At 43.0% G+C, this 22,145-nt stretch overlaps 1 protein-coding gene and 1 long non-coding RNA gene across 2 annotated transcripts in view; both read right to left on the minus strand.

Annotated features, from left to right (window-relative positions):
- The window catches only part of LOC132837100 (histone H4), a 1,051,674-nt gene that overhangs the window by 163,524 nt on the left and 866,005 nt on the right, over nt 1-22,145 (minus strand). The window lies entirely within an intron of this gene.
- LOC132837271 (uncharacterized) lies at nt 657-21,913 on the minus strand. The gene is made up of 3 exons (XR_009647494.1): nt 21,744-21,913; nt 8,906-9,034; nt 657-1,156 (listed from the first exon to the last, which is right to left on the minus strand). It is a non-coding gene; the product is annotated as an uncharacterized LOC132837271 (long non-coding RNA).

Consider the following 22,145-nt stretch of genomic DNA (forward strand, 5'->3'; position numbering starts at 1 on the left):
AACAAATGGGGCTAGTTTCTGGTCAGCATGGACGCGTTGGGCCGATGGGTCTATTTCCGTACTGTATGACCCTATGACTGGGAAAATTATATTCGAGAATAAAGTTGGTTGCTTTTAATTGGCATGGATTCAGTCAGCTGAAGTTCCTGTTTCTGTCCTGTAGACCTCTGACCTACAATTCTTTGTTAAGCAATCCACCAGAGAAAGGTAGACAATACAAGCTGGGGGAGGCCGATGCTAACACCAAAGATGTTCATAGTAAGGTGGGGTTGGTGACACTGATGGTAAACCCCAGGATGTTGACAGTAGGGTAGGGGTGGGGACAGTAACCCCCAGGATGTTGATAGCAGGGATGGAGACAGTGACAGTAAATGGTTTCCAGGCAAACCATGTCAACTTTCCCAACAGTAACCCTCAGGATGTTGTTCATGGGAAGAGGGTGGGGGCAGTGACGGTAACCTTCAGGATGTTGATAGTGGAGTGGAGGTGGAGACAGTGATGGTAACACCATTGGACATCAAGAGGCCATGGTTGGATGATGTACCAGTTAGCAATCCATAGTTAACAGAAATCTTTTGAAGTGTACATTTTACAACATAGGGAGACTTTGTGATGATGTGAAATCTCGCTTGTTTTATTTCTCCTTTCCATCAATTATTATCCAGTCATCGAAGGCAACATTGTGACAAGAGAGAGAATTTCAGCGTCCGGTCTTTCATTTCCTCTTTGTCTTATTTTGTTTCAGTTCCTGTTGCTGGGGTATTCCTCACCCCCAGAGCCAAGAAAATGGAGGTTCTGATTGGGAGTTGTCTCATTCCAGAGTGTGTACTGAGCCGAGGTACTGGACCCTTCTTTCAATGGTACTTTCAACAGAAAGCCTTAAACAATGCAGTGGGAATTACAACTCGAGCTCAGACAGGACAGAAGACCATTGAATCCTTCCAGTCCCAGTACAAAGGCTGGTACCAGTGTCTCGTGATCAACAGGGGTCCCAGTGGAATAATATCTAATGTGACCAGTAATTCCATCTGCCTCACAGTGCCAGGTAATCCATTCTTCATCCATGATCCATGCTTGTTCTTCACTGGGGTGCAGCTGAAGACTTAACATGAACACTCTAAAAATTGCCTCAGACACTCAGTAGGTCTGGCAGCATCTGTGTGAGAGAGAGAGAGAGAGAGAGAGAGAGACAGAGTTAATGTTGCAGGTTATAAACACAGAAAGTGATGAAAAAACTCAGCAGATCGGGCAGCAGCTGTGAAGAGAGAGAGAGTGTGTGTAATATCCTTGCTCAGATAAGGGAGACCTTCACAGAGAGATGTTTCAAGTCCTGGAGCAGGGATGGCTTGCTACAATTGAACAGGGTGAGACCACACCCTGGAGACCTGTGTACAGTTTGGCGTTTCCTGATCTGAGGAAGGACATTGTGCCTATGTAGGGAATGCAGCAAAGGTTTCCCAGAGCGATTCCTGGGATAGCAAGATTGACGGGTGGAGAGAGACTGGATCAGTTAGGACGATATTCACTGGAGTTGAGAAGAACATAGGAGAAATCTCATAGAAATCTATTAAATTTGAACAAGGACAAGACAGAGTAAACACAGGGAGGGTGTTCCCGGTGCCAGGCGGAGAGTCCAGAACCAGGGGGTCACTGTCTAAAGGAGACGTGACAAGACTGAGATGGGGAGAAATGTCTTTACCCAGAGAGTGGGGAGCCTGTGGAATTCTCTGTCACAGAAAGCAGTCAGGGCAAGAACACTGAATGTTATTCAGGAAGGAGTTGGATAGAGTTCTTAGGGGCGAAAGGGAGAGTGTGGAGAAACACAGGATGAAGTTGGGTGATCAGTCATGATCCCATTGAATGGGCAGAGCAGGCTGGAGGGGCAGAATGGCCTCCTCCCGATGATATTTTCAGTGTTTCTCTGTGAATAGCCCGGTTGCCCCTGACAGGTGGACGACACAGGGAAGTTTTGCCTCGAGATGTCTCGGCAGTGAAAATGAGGGACAGTAATTTCCAGTCAACAATTTAGAGAGAGTGGATGCAGAGTGATCTTTTGAGTTTAGCATCGAATATTCTGGCTTGGATTGGTGGGATGTTGTTATTGAGACAGGCTGAACAGAAACAGTGATGTCATTGCAATAGTGAGGGTTTGGAATGACATTCACAGACACAAGGGTTTCCCTCCAAATGGACCGGTGTTGGCAGGGGGTCAGGGCAACAGGGAACAGAAAACACTGGGGTTGATGTTTGCTGAAGGAATTATGTTATTGACAAGAAATCCCTCTCTGATTCCAGCACAGGAACACAGTGCTGAGATGGGAGTACTCATTGTCCCAATGTTTCTGATCCTTTCTCTCGTCACAATGCTTCCAATTAAACTCCAGAACAAGAAACAAGGTGGGTGAGACACTCCGAAGGTAACCCTGGCCATCCTGCTCCACTTGGGTTTCAAACTAATGTTGCTCACATCGAGTGTATGAGGGTGTATGTATGAGAGAGTATAAGTGGGAGGGTGTTTGGGTGACAGTATGAAGGTGTGCATGTGTGTGAGAGAGAAAAAGACACATTCCCATTGACACTCACCCATACTTTTACATGCACACACATATGCACACACTCACTCACTTCTGCAGTGCACCTTGTAGGCAACACTTGGGAAGCCGAACACCATCCAGGGACAACACAGCCCCTGCTTGATTGGCGCCACATCCACACCATCTACTCTCTCCATCACTTGTGCTCAGTAGCAGCAGTGTGTACCACCTGAGGTTCACTGCAGACATTCACCAAAGGTTCTCAGGTAGCACCTTCCAAACCCACAACCACTTCCATCTCGAAGGGCAAGGACAGCAGATACATGAGAATACCACCTCCTGCAAGTTTCCCCCTCAGCCAGTCACCATTCCAACTTGAAATATATTAGCTGTTCATTTAGTGTTGCTGGGTCAATATCCTGGAATTCCCTCCCTAATGGTATTGTGAGTCTACTGACAGCACAGGGACTGCAGTGGTTCAAGAAGGCAGCTCGCTACCTCCTCCTCAAGTGACCAACAAGGGATGGATAATAAATTCTCTGCCCAGCCAGTGATTCCCACAATCCAAAAGTTAATTTAAAAACAAACAATAAAACACTGTGGGAATGTTTTTTTGTGAGGATGTGGGCAGACTGAACAAGTGGCAGATGAAATTACTTGGGGAGCCATACAATGTAATGTGTTGTGTTCAGAGGAATGGTTAGCCCAAATATAAACTAAAGATTAAAATTGGAATAATTGTTGCTTGCGCACCAGTCAAAGAATCCCGATTCATTTGCTAGCAGGTGAAGCTGAATATTTACAGTAAAACTTTCCTATGTTTTTTCTCTGTCATTTTCTCCAGCTGTTCCCAGCAGCACAGGTAAGTTATTGAGGTGGTTAGCAACTTCGAACAGTATTCAAACACTGTCCAAATGGTCTAAAAATCCCTCTGGGGTGCAAACCCAGAAATGTTATATTTGTTAGACAAATTGGAGCAATTGGACCCATTGTGTCTGACTCATTTGCAAATCTAAAGCACAACAGTTCCAATCGAGGATACAATCTCAACTTCCATTAGACACTGAACTGAACATTGTTCAGTCCCATCAGTGGTGAGGGTATCCATTGTAGTCGGAAGAACCGAAAAAGTCAATTTGTCATCTGAATGGGAGAGAAAGTTCAAATTGTTTTGGTGCAAAGGGATGAGGATGTCCTTGTGTATGAATCTCAGAAAGTAGTGTACAGCTAGAGGGGGTCATAAAGGAGAGCATTTATTGCGAAAAGAATGGAGTATGAAAGTAGGGAAGTGTTACTGCAGCTGGACAGTGTGGGTTTCCACATCCGGACTACTGCAGATAGTTTTGGTCCCCTTACTTGAGGAGGGATGTAGTTGAATTGGGGGGATTTCAGAGGAGATTCACTGAATTGATTGCCAAGATGAAAGGTTCGTCTTATGAGAACAGACTGGTACAATTTTGATCTCTTTACTTGAGGACAGAGGCAGGTCAGAAGAAGTTCACTCGATCATTTCCAGAGATGAAGGGTTTGTCTTAGATGAGAGATTGAACAGTTTCTCTGGATTTTGGAAGAGAGGAGATTTAACTGAGGGTTATAAGATGCTAAAGGGAATATTGACAAAGGAGATGGAGAGAGGATGTTTGCTCATGTGTGAGAATCTAGAACGAGAGGTTATCATTTCAGGATATGGAGCTGGGCAGATTGAAAACAGAGATGAGGAGGAATGAATTCTCTCAAATGAGATGGGGATTGTACATCAATGGGAACACCCCCCACTCCATTCCCCACCACCCAAGACACTGCATCAATTGGAGGAGGAGACAGACAGATTGTTAATCAGTGATGGATCAAAGGGAGTGTTTGCAGTAAAGTGGAGTTGAGGCTGAGATGGGATCAGCTGCAATCGTATGGAATTGCGGAGCAGGTTCCTGACGGGCCAAATGGACTCATCCTGATCCTAGCCTGCATGTTCTTGTTAGTTAGTAGCAAGGAAATGAATAAAATCTACTCGGAGGGAGAAAATGAAGTTTGATTTCACAACATAGGTTTTAGTAAGTGAACAGTCAAATAAAGACAACAGTGATTCAACACACATTTGGTGAAAAACGATGGTTGATAGAAATAGAAAGACAATACAAAGTAGGGGGGTAAAATTCTAAAGGGGGTGCAGGAACAGAGGGAGCTGGGGTTATATGTTCACAGATCAGAGAAGGTGGCATAACAGGGGGAGAGCAGTTCATAAAACACAAAGCATTCTCTGCTTTATTAATAGGGGTTTAAGAGTCAATGAACAGGAGGTGATGTTAAGCTTATACAAGACAGTGGTGGACCTCAGGGAAAGAAAGTTGTTGTTTCTCATTCATTGGTCTGTTAGTAACTGGCTGGTCAGAATTTCAAGATGTCAGTGAGAGAGAGAGATAAGGAGAAATTTATTTCGGTTGTTGGGTTTGGAATGTGCTGCTTGGGAGAGTGGTGGAGGTGGATTCCACAGGAATTTCAAAAAGAGAACTGGATTTAAGTTTGAAAGGGATGATGGTAGTGGGCTACGGAGATAGGGCTGGAGAGTGGGTCTAGCTGGATTGCCCTTTCAGGAGCTGGTACAGACACAAATGGCCTCATTCTGTGCAATAACATTTTGTGATTCTGTGAACGTAGAAATTCTGAGCCACGTTCTGGACAATTCCAAGAGGTAATTCCCTGGGACCATGGCTGAGTGACCTTGTTGCCAGGGGTTTTCATACATGAACAGCAGCAAATTGTTGTTGTGAGCAGGATTGGAGCTTGGTTGGGTAATGGTCTGGAAATATTTCATTCCAAGGGAGACGGTGGGAAATCGAGTCAATTCGATTGAACGATGAATATGAATCTGTGAGCTGTTGTTCTTACACCGTCACGTATTGGTCAGCGTTCATGCTGGTATTTGTCTGATTGGTAAGATCCGCAAAAACAAATCTCTTCCTGGAAGCATTGGAGGGAAGTTTGGGTTGTTTCCTTTACAACAGAGAAGGTTGATAGGGGAGGGGGACATGATAGAGGTATGAAAGATCGGTAGTGTGTAGGGCAGAGAACCCTAGGGTTTCAGGTTCACAATTCTTTGTATTTTGTGTCACAGGTAAACAGGATGTTTGAGAAGGTGTTTAGAACACTCGCCTCCATTGTTCACACAATTGAGTATCGGAGTTTGGACACCCTGTTGTGGCTGTACAGGACACTGGTGAAGCCTGTTCTGGTGTATTGTGTCCAGTTCTGGTTGCCCTGTTGGAGGAAGGACATTATTAAGTTGGAGAGGATTCAGAAAAGATATACCAGAATGTTGTTGGGAATGGAGTGTCTGCATTATAAGGACTGGGACTATTTTCACTGGAGGGTAGAAGTTTGAGGGATATAGAAGTTTATGAAATCATGATAGTCATAGAGGAGGTGAATGGCAGGTGTCTTTTCCCTAGGGTGGGGGATCTTCAAGACCAGGGGACATATTTTTCAGTTGAGAAGAAAAACATTTTTGAGAATGACATGACGGGTAACATTTTTTGACGGAGAGTGGTTCATGTGTGGATTGAACTTTCAGAGGAAGTGGCAGGTATGAGGGCAGTTACAGAGTTTAAAAGACATTTAAGTAAGTTCAAGAATAGGAAGGGTTTGGAGAGATATGGGCCAAGTGCAAACAAGTGGGACTAGTTTAGTTTGAGATTATGGACGGCATGGAGTAGTTGGACTGAAGGGTCAGTTTCCTTGCTGTGTGATTCTGACTCTGTTATGAGGGACATGGACAGGGGGACAGGAAGCAGCTATTTCCCTTAGTCGAAAGATCAGTAACAAGGGGGGCATCATTTTAAAGTGAAGGGCAAGAGGCTTAAGGAGGGATTTGAAGATTGTTTCCCCCGGAAGATGGTGGGAATCTGGAATGTGTGAAAATAAAACATTTGGACTTGCAGTTTCTATTTGAAATCACTAATTGCTCTGGTGTGGCAATTTGTAACCGCAGGGGTTCCAAGATTTATTAATGTGGAATATCCGTATAAAGGAGTAGGAGGAGGCCATTCAGCCTCTTGACCCGGTTCCACCATTTAATGAGGAGGAGTTTCTTCAGCCAGACAGTGGAGAATCTGTGGAAAACATTGCTGCAGACGGTTGTCATTCTGTCTTTAAGACAGAGGTTCTTGATCAGTAGAGAGAAGGCAGGAGAATGAGGTTAAGAAACATATTGGCCATGATGGAATGATGGAGCAGACTTGATAGGCCAAATGGTTGCTATATCATGTGGTCTTGGTTACTAAGTGATGAAAAGATTGTGATGCAGCACACAGTTTAGTCTCTCAGATTCAGAGCTTTCTGAGCATGTGCTGAGTCACCCACACTACAAGGTGTTCGGGCAGCGAGATGACCAACACAACCTACGAGCTAGGAGCCTTCGGGACCCTGCTTCCCTCATTCTATGTAGCTTTGGCTGATCTCATTGCAGTCTCAGCTGCAATTTCCTGCCCCTGCTCCCTTTCACCCTTCACTGATCAACAATCTGTCGGTCCCGTCCTTCAATATATTCAGTGTCCCCATATGCCCCCACACACTGGGGGGTGAATTTCCAAAGATTCCCACCTCGTCTCCCTTGGAGAGAAGCCTTTCCTCACCATTTCTGTTTTCAATCTGTCCCACCCCATTCTCCTGAGACAATGATCCTCTCATTCGAAACTGTCCCACCTGAGGAAACATACTCTGTCCGTCTCCTTTGTCAATCCCACCCCCTTTAGCGTCCTATATCCCTCAGTTGGCTCTCCCCTCATTCCTCGAAACTCCAGAGAGTATTGGCCTAAACTGCTCAATCTCTTTTTCAACAATAAACTCCTCATCTCTGAACATGAAATGTACAAAATCATGTTGCAGTTAGATGGTATCTTGGATGTGGAATTCACATCTCAAAATGGGTTAGTCATAGTTTCCAAGAGGTCTACAGCCCAGAAAAAGACCCATTGGCCCATCAAATCTGTGTCAATCAGAAAAACCACCTCACTGTTCCCTCATCCCATTTCCCCTGTACTTGGCTTCATAACCTTGGTGTCACAAGCGTGCATCTAATTCCTCCTTCAACGTGATGACGATTTCTGCCTCTCCCACCCTTACGGGCAGTGAGTTCCAGATTCCCCACCAACCTCTATTTGAATAAGATTTTCTTCCATCCCCTCAAAACCTCCTGGCCCTTACCTTCAATCTGTATCCGTCGCCCCAACTCCGTCAAGGGGGGAACGTTTCTTCCTGCCGACCCTATTTTCACCCCTCGTCATTTTATACATCCCTCTCTTTCAATCTACTCTGCTGTAAGGACAATAACCCCAGTCTGTCCAACCTCTCTCAATCACTGAAACTCTCCAGCCTCCAAGACAATATGCTGATAAATCTCCCTGTGCATCCTCTCCCAGTTCATTTAGACATGTACTGTTGGTAAAATGTCTTATTTACAGCTTACTGAAATCCTACATCAGGAAGGAAACACGCAAGTTATTTTGCAGTGAAAAAGAGGGCAGTTAATTTTTAATCAGCAAAGTTATGTTTTTAGTAGGTGGTTAATGTAAGTTCACCATTGTCTCATTAGAGAGGGGGAGAAAGAGGTGTGGGGGAGACAAAGAGAAAAAAAGCAACAACTGTTTTATGGTTTAATCTGAGGGTCACCACATCTAAGGCACAGGGAATGATCATTCACATCAATCTCAACCAGAGCAGCAATTGAACTGCATGCTGTCAGCGTGACGATACATTGTAAGCCAACTATAGAATCAATTGAGCTAACCAACCCCTACATGGCTAGTGGCAAAAACATTGGGTGGCACGGTAGTTAGCAATGCTGCTTCACAGCGCCAGGGACCCAGCAACAATTCCAGCTGCAGATGACTGTCTATTGGGAGTTTGCACATTCACCCCTTCTTTGCCCACACACACAGGGAGAATGTGCAAACTGAGGTGGGAATTGAACCCGGGTCTCTGGCACTGTGAGGCAGCAGCGCTAAGCACTGTGCCACCATGCTGTCCATGAGTTAAGACTCTAATGATGACTGTTGTCAGGAACAAACAACCATCTGGTTCAAACTTGAAGACTGAGGTGAGGAGGAATTTCTTCTCTTAGAGGGTTGAGAGTCTTTGGAACTCCTTGCCACAGAGAGCTGTGTGTGGGGACAGTGAGCAGATTTAAGGCTGGGATAGATAGATTCTTGATCAGTCAGGGAATTGAGGGTTACATGTTATGTGCAGGAAAATGAATGTGAGGAATGGGGCATCAGCCACAATGCTATTGAATGGATGAGCAGGTTTGAGGGGCCGAATGGCCTTCTCCTGTTCCTGTCTGTGATGGTCCTTGAGGGAATGAAATATGAGCTCCTTACCCACTCTGCTCTGCACGTGATTCCTAACCCTTTGCAAATTCTTCACTGCCTTCTGGCTGAGCAAGCCGATTGGTTCAAGGACATTTCAGAATTGCATCTACTTCCCATCTTGGCAGAGATGACTACATCCTGTTCAGAGGACAGAGAAATAACATTTGGCAGAATCAGTTTTTGACTTGTTCTAATCATGCGCTTTGCCAAGACAAATTGGTCTGTATAATGACCCAACATATTCACAGCTCCTCCTGTACATTCTGATTATCTTTCAGGCAAAGTTTGTTATTTCCATCCATTTTCATACAGTCATACAGCACAGAGACAGGCCCTTCAGCGCAACTTGCCAAGCTGACCAGGTTTCCCAAACTCAACTAGTCCCATTTGTCTGCATTTGGCCCATATCTCTCTCAATGTTTCTTATTCATGTCCCTTTCCAAATGTCTCTGAAATGTTGTAATTGTACCTGCCTCTATCACTTTCTCTGGCAGCGTCCTCTTTGTGATAAGTTTGCCTCTCAGATCCCTTTTTAATCTTTCCCTCTCATCTTAAACCGAAGCCCACTTGTTTTGGACACCCCTTCCCTGGGTAAAAGACCACAGCTTTTATCTATGCCCCTCATGATTTTATAACCCTTCAGCCTCTGATGATTCAGGGGAGAAAAGCTACCAGATTATGCAGCTTCTTCTGAAAGCTCAAACCCTACATTCGTGGGAACATCTTTGTAAATGTTTTCTGTGCTCTTTCGAGCTTAAGAACATCCTTTCCACAGCATGTTGACCAGAACTGTACATAGTATTCTAAAAGTGGCCTCACCAACATCCTGTATAGCTGTAACATGATGCCCCAACTTCTGTCGTCAATGCTCTGACTAATGAAGGCAAACATGCCAAATGCCACCTTCACCATTGTGTCTAACTGCAATCCCACATTCAAGGAATTATCCATATGCACCCCCTAGGTCTGTTTGTTCATAAAGACTTCCTAGACTTGTACAATGAACAGTATAGGTCCTGCCCTGGTTTGCCTTACCAAATTGCAACACTCACATTTATCTAAATAAAACTTCTACTACTCAACTGCTGGCCCAGTTGATCAAATTTCGATCGTACTCTTCAATCACCTTCTCTGTCCACAATGCCACCAATTTTGGTCTTGCTCCTATCTACTATGTTTCAGTGTTGACTTGTGTTCAGGCTGAGCAAGTGGAACAACAACCACCCTGCATCACATACGCCACCCTGAGGCACATAGATACAGGAGAGGATGAGGAACCAGGTCAAGATGAAGAGGGAAAAGTTTATGCCAACCTTCCATGGACATTGTGAGACAGCACAGAAGAAAGCCTGTGAAGCTTCACAAATCGATCAACAGCAATCCTACCTTCCAGCAAATAAGGAGGACAAGGGAGAGAAGGCAGAGCAATGTGATGTTTCTTGACTCAGCTAGGCGTTGTCTCAATTCATTCAGCAAGATGTTAGTTCTAAAGATGGACTTGTCTTGAGAAACCATCTGCATAATTGTCTCTCCCACAACCCTCAGTGTGTCAGTTGATCCCGCTGTAGCACAATCTAACTGTTGATGGCAGAGCGTTCAGATTTTATGCTATCCTTTCCATCTTTTGGTTAAATTGTGGTCAGCTGGAAATAATTCAAGGCAGGATTGTTTTCCAGCCCTATCTTCATTGCCCTCTAATTTCATCACTTCCAGTACATATCCAGCTTTCTTTTCATACCTCATATGGAATCTATCTCCACCATGATCCCAGGCTGCACAATCCAAATTCTAACAACTCTGTGTAAAGATGTTTCTCCTCATCTCACACCTAGCTCTCTTACTGACAATCTTGAAATTGTGACCCTGAGTTACTGACATAGCAACTACTAGTCACAAAATATTCTTCTTTACCATGGCAAAATTCTGCATAATTTTGAACACCTCCATAAGGTTCCCCTCTTAATCTTCTCTGCTGAAAGGAAAAGGAGCCGGATATCACTAATCTTTCCTTGAGTGTAAAATTATTCACTCCTGCTATCATTCTAGTAAATCTTCAATGAATGTTCTCCAGAGTTTGAAGTTCCTATCTTAAATAAAATGCCCAGAACTGAACAAAACTGATCTGACCAATGATTTGTAGAGGTGTAGCATCATTTCCTCAGTTTTATACTCAATGCCTCTATAACCACTAGGATCCTATAAGCCTTCTTCACAGCGGTTTCAGCTTGCCTGGCCAACTTAAGAGAATGATCACCCTGAGGTCCCTCTGCTCCAGTGCTCCCTCCAAAGATGTACCATTGACCCTGCATTGTTGCTCTGTGTTTCTGTTAGCAAAATGCTTTACCTCACATTTCTCTGCATTGGAATTGAACTGTCAGATATCTGCTCATTTGGCCAACTTGACAATTTCCCTGTGAAGTCACTCAGCATCATCCTCCCAATCACTCATCACCCTGGGTTAGTATCAACTGCAAATTTAGAAATTATATCCTCAACACCCAACTCCTAATCATTTATATAACCAATGTAGTTATCAATGTCAGTTACTTCTATATGCATGTAACTATCAATCTCTCCCTGTCAGTTTCCCCGATGTGAATGTGAGTGTATTTACCAGTCTGTTCCTGCTCTGTGAATTGAGACTGTCAATATTAATCTGTACTTGTCAATTTCTCCTATCAGTAGATGAATACAGTTACCAATCTATGCCCCTCAATCTCTGCCTTGTCAATATGTGAACTTAAATACCGATTTCTACCTGTCAGATTCAGTTTGATGAATGTGAACAGTGCAGGTACTAATATGTACCTGTGAGACTCTGCTCTGTGAATTCTATTCCTGTCAGTTTTAGCTTCGTGAATGAGAGTGTAGTTGTTAATCTGTTCCTGACAGTTACTGCAATGCGAGTGTGAGACTTCAGTTGAGAGAAACTGACCGATGGAGACTATTAGACACAGATTTGCATCACAGTAACTGTGTCATCATCATTTGTTTGTCTATTTCTGCAACATGAATGAGTGTGTAGTTATCAGCCTGCACTTGTCAGTGACTGCTCTTGTGTATCAAAGTGGAAGCTAGTAATATTCTCTGTGTCTGTGTGATACATTCTGAGATATTTGTTATGAGGGTGTTGAGACTGGATCTTCATCTTTTCCACATTTTCTGATTTTTTTTTAGTTGACTGTCAGTCTGTCGGGGTGGATGGGGGAGAGAGGAGAAAGGGCGATGGCAGAAGGGAAACTGCTTTATTCTGAGAACCATTCTGAATTATGGTCACGTATTTCCTGTTTGGGTAGAGAGTCTGGGATCTATGGTATCACTGAGACATTTAGTTTTAATTTGTATCCAGACATTGTTGGTGTTTATTTTGTGCAAGAGAGTTTTATTCTACATGTCAGTCCATTTCTGCCTGATATTTTCCATATTAATATGCAACACAACAGCATGTCATCTCCTTTCTCATTAAAATCAGAGTCACTGATATGGTACAGCTCAGAAGCAGACCATTCAGCCTATTGTGTCTGTTCTGGGACATCCTGTTATGCATCAGTTCTGCAGTAATTGTTGGGAATGTGAACTTCGTCCACTCATTGTCAGTGTCTCTATGGAAAGGACAATTCGGCATCAGTTCTGCTGTCATCTGACTTTCAATAACTATAGTGCTCGTTTTGATATGTTTCCCACAGTCTCAATCACAGATCATTGGTCAGATCTCATTTGTTTTCAGTTCTGGGCACTTTTTTTAAGGGAGGACTCTCAATCTCTGAAGAGGGTTCATTGGAGAATAACTTGATCTCGTTCATTTATGTTCAGTTGTGGGTTTGTGTCTGTGTAGCATAAACTCTGTAAATAAACTCTTTTCAATGATGCTTAATTGTATTGCATTTCAGTCTCAGATTATTGTTATATTGTGTGTGCATGTCTGTATAGTAGATTTTATCAAGCGCTGCTGGGCACTGCATAGCCTCAGCTGTGATAAGTGATGTTGAGAGTCAATACATATCTGGAAATAATTCATGCCTAATTTGATTCTTTTCCTTTCAGCATTCAGTGGCTGAGTGAGAGTGAGTTTGCTCTTATGCTGCCACTCTGTAACTCAGTTCATGTCTCCTGTAGTGGATGGGGAAACAGCCAAAGTTCTTTAATTGTTAGTGGCGGTAGGAATCACGTGTAAGTGAAAACGTAACATACTCCAACAGAAAGGATTCTATGCTGTTCTTCAGAGTCAAGGTAGGATACACAATGAACCTTTTGTATCTTGTATAATGCAGAATCTAATAGTCTTCAGAATGCCATTAATTTTGTTTCAGTGCATATTGATGTACTTTTCTGAACACTGCTGAATTAAGTCAGTGGAAACTGAATCCATTTGCAACAAAGTGAAAGGGTTACAAACTATTCAACTGCATTGGAGCTGAGTGACCATAATGTTCCTTGTACAGAAAAGACAAGTGGCTAATTAACTGTTTTTCTGATGTAGACAGAACATTACCCTGCTCTGTAGTGTGATGATGTACCATTAACAGTACTCTTGTGTTACTCTATAGTAGGAAGGAGGAAAGGAAAAGGATTTTTTTTTGTCACGCAGTGCAGAATATGTAAACTGTCAAATTCAGTTTATGGAATAATCAACACTGTTCAAGTCTGCTTGAAAATAAAACGAGCAGCCTTACAAACCGACCAATTTTGGCTTTTTTTTCCCTTTCTCCACTGCTTTGAAGGGTGGTTATTAGATTCCATTGATGAATTGTGAAATTGCCGTCAGATTTCACACTTTTATGTGATACTTCCTCGGGAAGGATAGGACGAATGCAGAGCTCTTTGTAGATAATTGCAACTAATTTTGAAAGTAGTACACAATTATCTTTCAAAAAGTTTCTGGTTGGACTGAAACAGACAAAACAAAGTCTTCTACTGCAATATGAAGAAATGGTGAATGATGTTGTGACAAAGATGGGGATGGCAGCTCCTCTGCTACCATGATACATTTATGCAAGTAAATGCTGGCTGATCAGGATGAAAATTGTGAGCTGGTTGTTTCTGATTAGTGCAGACTCTAAAGTTATGAAGGGCCTGATTCTGTGCTGTCGGCCCCTCTCTCTCTCTCTCTGACAAAGGATCTGTGGGTAGAAATAATTTTGAATGTAACATTTTCTGTTACTTGCAATGTCAATGGAACTGCAAGGCAGTTAGACATTGGAAAGTATGTCAGGATGGTGTATGTTTTTGAAACTCATTGTAAGTCAGAGAGAGAGTCATTCCTTGAAGTCACAGTAGAGCTAACAGCCAATGGGGAGCTTCAAACCAGCATCTACAGAAAAACACGTACAGACCAAATATTGAACTACAGAAGCAATCATCCCAACACCCACAAACGAAGCTGCATCAGAACATTGTTTCAATGAGCCAACACACACTGCAGCACAGAGGAACTATGCAGAGCAGAGGAAAATCACCGATACCGTGTTCAAAACGAATGGGTACCCACTGAACACAGTCCGCCAATTTCTCAGCAACTAACCCAAACAAACAGACAAAACACGTCCAGAAACCCCACCCACTGTCTCCTACATCAAAGGTATCTCAGAAATTACTACCAGACTAGGCAGACTCCTTAGCATCATGATAGCCCATAAACCCAACACACACTAAAACAGCAGCTAATGAACTTGAAAGACCTTAACAGACAACAAGCAAAACTAATACTGTTGGAATATCGCTGCAATTCTGGTCTCCTTCCTATCAGAAAGATGTTGTGGAACTTGAAAGGGTTCAGGAAAGATTTACAAAGATGTTGCCATGGTTCGAGGATTTGAGCTATGGGGAGAGGCTTAACAGGCTGGGTCTGTTTTCCCTGGACCGTCAGAGGCTGAGGGGTGACCTTATAGAGGTTTACAAATTTATGAGGAGCATGGATAGGGTAAATAGGCAAAGTCTTTTCCCTGCGGTCAGGGAGTCCAGAACTAGAGGGCATAGGTTTAGGGTGAGAGGGGAAAGATATGAGACTTAAGGGGCAACTTCTCCACGCAGAGGGTGGTACGAGTCTGAAATGAGCTGGCAGAAAGTGGTGAAGGCTGGTACAATTGCAACACTTAAGAGGCATTTGGACAGGTATATGAATAGGAAGGGTTTGGAGGGACATGAGTAGCATGCATTGAGAATATAGATTAAAAATCTAAACTTCTACTTCCTTGGTGGTGTTTGACTCTTGGTTTGAACATATCTCTCTGGAAATAGAGCTCAGTGTGAGTCTGACTCAATCCACTACGTGACTGGAAAGGATGTTCTTCACTCTGATAGCAGTAACAAGCCTGCTGTTTGTTCGAAGCAGCTGGTCACACTTGGTTCTGTACCGAGGGAATATTACATTGTCTTGGTCCTTTGAGTACCTGCCTGGAGGAAGACAGAGGAGATACCTCCTGGAAATCAACATCAGTTGTGATTGGCAACATCAATGTAACATTCAGTTAGTCATCATTACAATTTGTTTTTGTTCAACGCCAGCAATTTAAACAGAATCACAGGTCTGATTCCACTCCTGCTCTGAGCTGCTGCTTGTCCATTTTTTTCTTAAAATTGTAAAACCCATTGAGTGAGATTCCGAAACTAAAGAACACCCACACAGCTCCATGAATGGGGCCACCTGAGGCAAGCAAGTATGTGGATATGTGAGTTTAGTTACCTGTCTGTTCCTGCTCATTTATCATCCAATCCTACAGCCACTTAGCTTGAATCTGTGACCCCTGGTTTTTGAACTCTCTGCCAAAGAAAATAGGTTCTTCTTATCTATTCTAATGTCTCCCTCTCACTAATTAGTTAAAAATCACTCAACACCAGGTTATAGTTCAACAGGTTTATTTGGAAATGCACGCTTTCAGAGCGCTCCTTCTTCATCAGCAGCCCCGCCCCACCCACCCACTGCCGTCCCCGTCCCTGTGGGGGATACATTCCAGGACCTATGGAGGAAGCCCAAATCTGTAGATAGGTATGAACCCATTAACGTAAATGGAAATATACGTTCCCGGCAGCCTCCTGGTTCCTTGATCTGAAACATTCCCTTTTATATGTTCGGATGACAGTAAACCGCAGGTCAGTGAAATTGGGATAACCGGACCTGGGGCTATTCCTTAATCATGGCACCTCTGTTCCAAGGAACACAACCTCAACCTCTCCTGATAGCCACAATTCACCAGCCCTGGCAACATTCTAGTAAATCTTTTCTGTACTCTCTCCAGAGCAATGATGTCCTTCCTGTGATGTGGTGACCCAGCTGCACACAATACTCCTGCTGTAGCCACCAGTTCCTCATACGTTTTCATTGTTATTTCCCTACATTTCTGTTCCATCCCTCTGCCAATCAAGGAGAGCTTTCCATGTGCCTTCCATACAACTTCATCCACTTTAGGAACTCGTGCACCAAGTTCTCTCACTTAACCTGTCCCCTCAGTATATTCCCATTTATTGTCTGACTTCCCAAATTGCATTCCCTGATACTTCTCAGAGCTGAACTCCATCTGCCACTTTCCTGCCCACTCCACCAAACCATCTATATAGTTTTGGAGCTTACAGCTATCCTCTATATGCCATTTTTTGTGTTGTCTGCAAATTTCACAAATCTGCTCACCATATACAACTCCAAATCATTAATGTATAAAACAAATGGCAGCGGTTCCAACACTGAGCCATGCAGACTACTGCTTGTAACAGCTTTCCATTCACAATGGCCACCATTGACCATTATCCTTTCTTTCCTGTGACTGAGCCAACTCTGGATCCAATTCAACACATTACCCTGTATCCCATGGTCTTTTGCTTCTTGGACCAGTCTGCTGTGATGATGCTGCTCCTTTAACAAGCTTATAAAAGACACCGGCTCCAAAAAGACTGAGTCAATGGGTTTTAGGGCGATTTTGATTTTAGCTGACAGGTAAAGCCTCAGGAAAAAAGCTTCCACATTTTTAATAAGTGGCTCAGTTTTCCCAGCTCAGCTTTTCTCTGGTTTGATTTGGTTTTTGGCTGTCTGCTATTGACTGAAAGGAGTCAGGCAGTTGAAAAAGCTGCGGAACCCAAAGAAGCAGGTCCATGATGGTACACTCTCTCTCTCTCTGACATCTCTCTTGTAAGACCCTGTGTTTGATTTGACCTTTTGTGCCAAAGGGTGCTTATGGGAATTGTTTTAAATTTTGGAAACACCATAATTAATTAAGTTGGTATAATCAGTTGGGTTTTTGGATTTGTTAAGTAATTCAATATTCTGTTCTCTTTTGGTTATCATTTGGTAATTTTTGAAATCAATACTGTTTTGTTTAAAACTACGTTGTTTGACCAGCTGCATCCCTCCTGGAATATCTCCATTACACCAGCTTAAAACAACTAGCAAAGTTGGGGTCTGGGTTACTTTCTTGAAAGGGGGTCTGGCCTTTTCCATAACAGATTGGGGGCTGTTTGCAGAGTTTTATTCTGTAGTGTAGTTTTGATTTGGGATTCAGGTTGTTGAACTTGAAGATAGTGAGTGCTAAGTCTTAGTGTCTTGTTCTGGGTGTTAAATTTAATTGGTTTTAACAGTGCTCAGAAAAAGTGAGGACTGCGGATGCTGGAGATCGGTGACAAGACTGTGGTGCTGAAAAAGCACAGCAGGTCAGGCAGCATCTGAGGAGTAGGAGAATCAATGTTTTGGGCATCAGCCCTTCATCAGGAAATAGTGGTAGGGATAGAAATGGCTCTTTGAGTCATCAAGAGTTTTCTAGGGGGTGGAAGAAGTGACTTCAGATTTTTGCAAAGAAGTGATTAAGGCCAAGTTGCTGGAATTAGCCAACAACCTGGGACTCAATCGGCCTCCATCCACAAGGAAAAGGGCGATAATGACAGTAATAGCTCAACAGGTAATGGCTGGAAATGCCATCAGAATCTTTAGAATGGCTAACATTCAATTGAAAATGAAGCAACTGGAGTTAGAAGCAAAAATCAAGGAAAGGGCATCAGAAACGAAACAGTTTGAATTCCGATTAAAAGCAAAAGAGAGGGAGAAGAGAGAAAAGGAAGAAAGAGGGAGTTTGAACATCAGAAATTGGCACTTAGACAGGAGTTCAAAAGTTTGCTTCCTGAATTAATGAGAACTCATGTGGAAGGGCAGAGTGTTGAAACAGCAAGACTGGCATCAGAAATGGCTGATGATTGAGTTGATCGATAAATCAAAATTAGGCTGCCAAAATCAATTTCACTCTGAGGGATAATAATTGTGGATAAGAGAAATTCTCACGTGGAAAGTAAAAAGTAGATCTCTGTGAAGATCATAAGGAAAGAGAAGAGAAAAAGCTCTGATGTTTTCAATAAAGTAGGCCACATGAAATCAGTGTTGGTGGGTTTGGAAATGCACTGAGAAGCCAGATGTAGGAAAACAGGATAAACCAGTGAATTTTGTTGGAGTGGTAATTTAGAGCACAATAGAGACTAGAAAGCTGTACCAAGATGTACAAGCTGGTCAGAGGTTGCTTATAGAGGAAGTGCCAGATCTTCTTAAACCATACACCGTGAAGCTAAAGTTTACTCACATAGGCCAGAAGCAGCAGGTAAAGAGGTAACAATATTAAAAGATAGAAGGATCCTCTCAATCTGTGATGCTAAAAGATGTGGATATATGTACCTCTGAAGGACTATTGCCAGAAAAGGTATGAGTAACAGGAATTCACAGAGACAAGAAATACACAATTGTTAGATGTGAGGTTAGAGTGCCTAGTGAAGAGGGGAAAAGTCATAGTCAGAGTACTAGACAAACGCTTAGCTCCAGGAATACAATTTGTTGTTGGTAGTGATGTTGCTGATTCTTCGGTAGGAGTGCTGCTGACTGTGGCTGAAAAGCCAATGGAAATTCAGGCAACTGAACTATTGCAGGATGTTTCCTGACTGTGTGGTGATGAGGTCACAATGTCACCAGTTGAAACAGAAAAGATCAAAGAATACAGATAAGGAAGTTGAAGGGAAATTAGCAGATTAGCAAATTAGTTTGATCAGATGGCTGAGACAAACCAGGAACAGAGATGACAAAGCAGACATCTTTAGCTCAGGTAAATTAACTGAGTTACAGCAAAAAGACCAAAATTTAAAGCAATTGTATCAAAAGGCATACACAAAATGAATCCAAATGTATCCCTGAATGTTATTATCTTTAAAAATGATGTCTTAAATGAGGAAATGGAGAACATCACATCTTCAGGCAGATGAGAAATGGGCAGAAGTTTATCAAGTTGTATTGCCAGTGGGTTATAGATAAGACATATTGCAAGTAGCACATGAGGTACCTGCATAGATTGTGTGTTTGAAATTCACATTATTTAATTGTCATCTCTGTATGTGACAACTATTCAGTAAAGGATTAATTCTGTCCTTCTCAGTCACACACAAACTCAGTGGAAGTATGATTCATCCCGGTTGGAGAATTTGAGCTATTGGCAGAGGCTGAATAGGCTGGAACTGTTTTACCTGGAGAGTGACCTTATAGAAGTTTATAAAATCATAAGGCACACGGAGAAGTGGAGGAGCCTGGTAAAATTACAACATTTAAAAGGCATCTGAGTGGGTATAATAAGAAAGTCTTGAAACTTGCCCTTAAATAATTAGATTAAATGTAATGTTGAATTATAGAACACAAGAGAATAAACAGGACAGGCAGGGAGGCATCAAGCCACAAAAGGGGGAACCTAGAATGTACAGAAGTTTAAAAAAATCTGTTCTCACCAAGTGAGAACCAACATTCTCACCAACATTCACGGATGTTAGCTTATGAAATTAATGACAATGTTTGATCGTGATCTCGGAAACTCGGTGTCGTCTCAGAAGCATGCCAAAAGCCTTGTAATAAACAGTCAGGTCCTGTCAATTATAATGGATTCTTATTGTGTGTGTGAGAGTGAGTGAGATGAAGCCATCGCTGATTATGAAATGCAAACTCTAAAATGTAACCTTTCAGCCTCAGGTACAGAATGATTTTGTGCTTAAGATAAAAAGCAGGAGTCTGCTCCTAGCTTAAAAATTATTCTAAACTGATCATTGAAGAGATTCTGACACAATCTGTCAGGAAGCCATTTTATGGTCAAAGCTTGACCTCCTCACTAAGATGCCATTTTGTAAAACAGTGATATCTGACATGCAAGCTGTGCAAGGTTACCTTATGCCCTCTCGCACTTAGTTTAGACTGATACCTCTTTATGACAGGGACTTACCTCACTGACAGGTACTGACTCGGCTGGATCTGTTTTTCCCACCTGATGGATGGCTAAGGGCCTACAGGAGTGATCAGTTAAGCGCACACAGACCTGTTAATTAACTTCTCTTCCTTACAAATTATTGCCTTTCCACTGTCTGTCTAATTAAGAACATGCAGCGTTTATTGTAAAATTTTGTAAAAAGGAAGCCTATTTGAGACAGAAGAGTGGAGTAGTCTGCGAGGGCTCTTAAAGGAAGAGCTGTTATGGTACATTTCTAAGGTTTTACGTGTCAATGTTACGTTGTAACAGTGATGCTATTGATAAATAAAGAGCAAGGCTAAAGTTGAGCTAAACTGTTTGTAAGAGGTTTTTATTCCAGACTACCAAACAGTACGATCTCCAGGACGAACCAGGATCTCCAGGACGAGGCTTATAGGTCTGAGTCCACAAGTGATGCCCTGGGCCATCTCAAATCTGTACTTTAACAATATGAATAGGAACGGTTTAGAGGGAGATGGGTTAAGTTCTGGCAAATGGGACCAGATTAGGTTAGGATATCTGGACAAGTTGGACCGAAGGGTCTGTTTGCATGCTCTCTGTCTCTGTGACTCAACGACTCTTCAGTAACTCTTGCCTTGTCGGTGAGCAGTTTCCCTCCATCTCTGTACTTAAGCCCTATTTCACAGATAGTTGTTGAAACGATGCAACAATGTTGCCTATTTGACTATCTTCATTGTAACTTTGAAAATGCTCTTAATAACTGCAGATTTTAGTGCTATTCCTGAACGTCTATTTTAGATGAGAACTCAGTATATCTACCTCCAACACTGGTGTGTAAACATCAGTGTTGTTAGAGACAGCTGGTTACTCTGTGATTTGAACTGAGGAAGTTTTACAGCGTCTTAGTCTCTCAGGTGTTTTTCTGGAGGAAGACACAGGGACACCACCTATAAATCAACAAGAGGCTAGTCTGGCAATATTGAACTGATCATTGTCACATTTATTGCATATTAAGTAGGATGGGTGTTTTTTTTATTAAAGCCAACAACTTTACCAGAACCACGGATCTGATTCCATTGTTGCCCTAAGCTGCTCTCTGTCTGGGAATTGTTTGTTTTTCGTGTGATTCGATACCAGTTGATTTGGAGATGCTAGTGCATAACGTTACACATCAAGTGCTTCCAAAAAAACTGTTGGACTATAACCTGGTGTTGTGTGATTTTTAACTTGATATCAGTTGAGTGAAATCCAGAAACTGAGCAACAACTGCCCAGCACCATGAATGGGAATACTCAACCACCAGCACGCTTACACAGTTCAATATCCAACTCCCCAACTACCTGATCGAAAGAAGAAAAACGGCGCTATTTGTAATGTTTTTACTAAGACTCCAATGTATGTCTTTTTACAAGAGTATCACATTCCTTCAGTTGGTCCACCTAAATTCAAGAAAGAGCAGGAAACAGATTGAAATTAAAACAGGGTTCAGAGGATTGTAAACCGCACGAATCTCCCTCAGCAGGCCCACACCCAGCCCGAGAGAGGCCTCTCTCTTGCCCCCAGCCCGCTCACTCCAAGTTCCGGGACCAGTTCCTGCTCCGCTCGGCCTCTTACAAACTGCCCCCGGTTCTCCCTGAACTCACCCCGAATCAATCCCGGTCTTGGAGCCCCCTCTGTGTCCCAGGCTCCCATCCCGATGTGCTGCTGGAAGGAGCCTGCTGTTCCCTCGCTTCCCTGGGCGCTGATCTCTCCATTGCGGTCTGTTTCAAACAAACCTCTTGCACTCACTGAGTAAATGCTCCTCAATGGCAGCGCTGGGGGAGGGCCTCACGCATGCGCTCCTCTACTCAGGAACAGTCAGCTTTGGGGTGAAAACTATCAGTCCCAGATACAATTGAAGCTGGATGATCAAAGCCATTTTTCTGCTCTGTCCGTCACTCAGTTTCCTCTCCGGACCCGCCTCTCACTCTCTGTCAGCTCTTTCTCAGCCAGGTCGGGCCGGGCTGTATAAAAAAGGAAGGGGCGGCAGCTCGGCTCTCATTCGG

The sequence above is a fragment of the Hemiscyllium ocellatum genome, chromosome 49, assembly GCF_020745735.1.
Source record: "Hemiscyllium ocellatum isolate sHemOce1 chromosome 49, sHemOce1.pat.X.cur, whole genome shotgun sequence".
Classification (NCBI taxonomy): Eukaryota; Metazoa; Chordata; class Chondrichthyes; order Orectolobiformes; family Hemiscylliidae; genus Hemiscyllium; species Hemiscyllium ocellatum.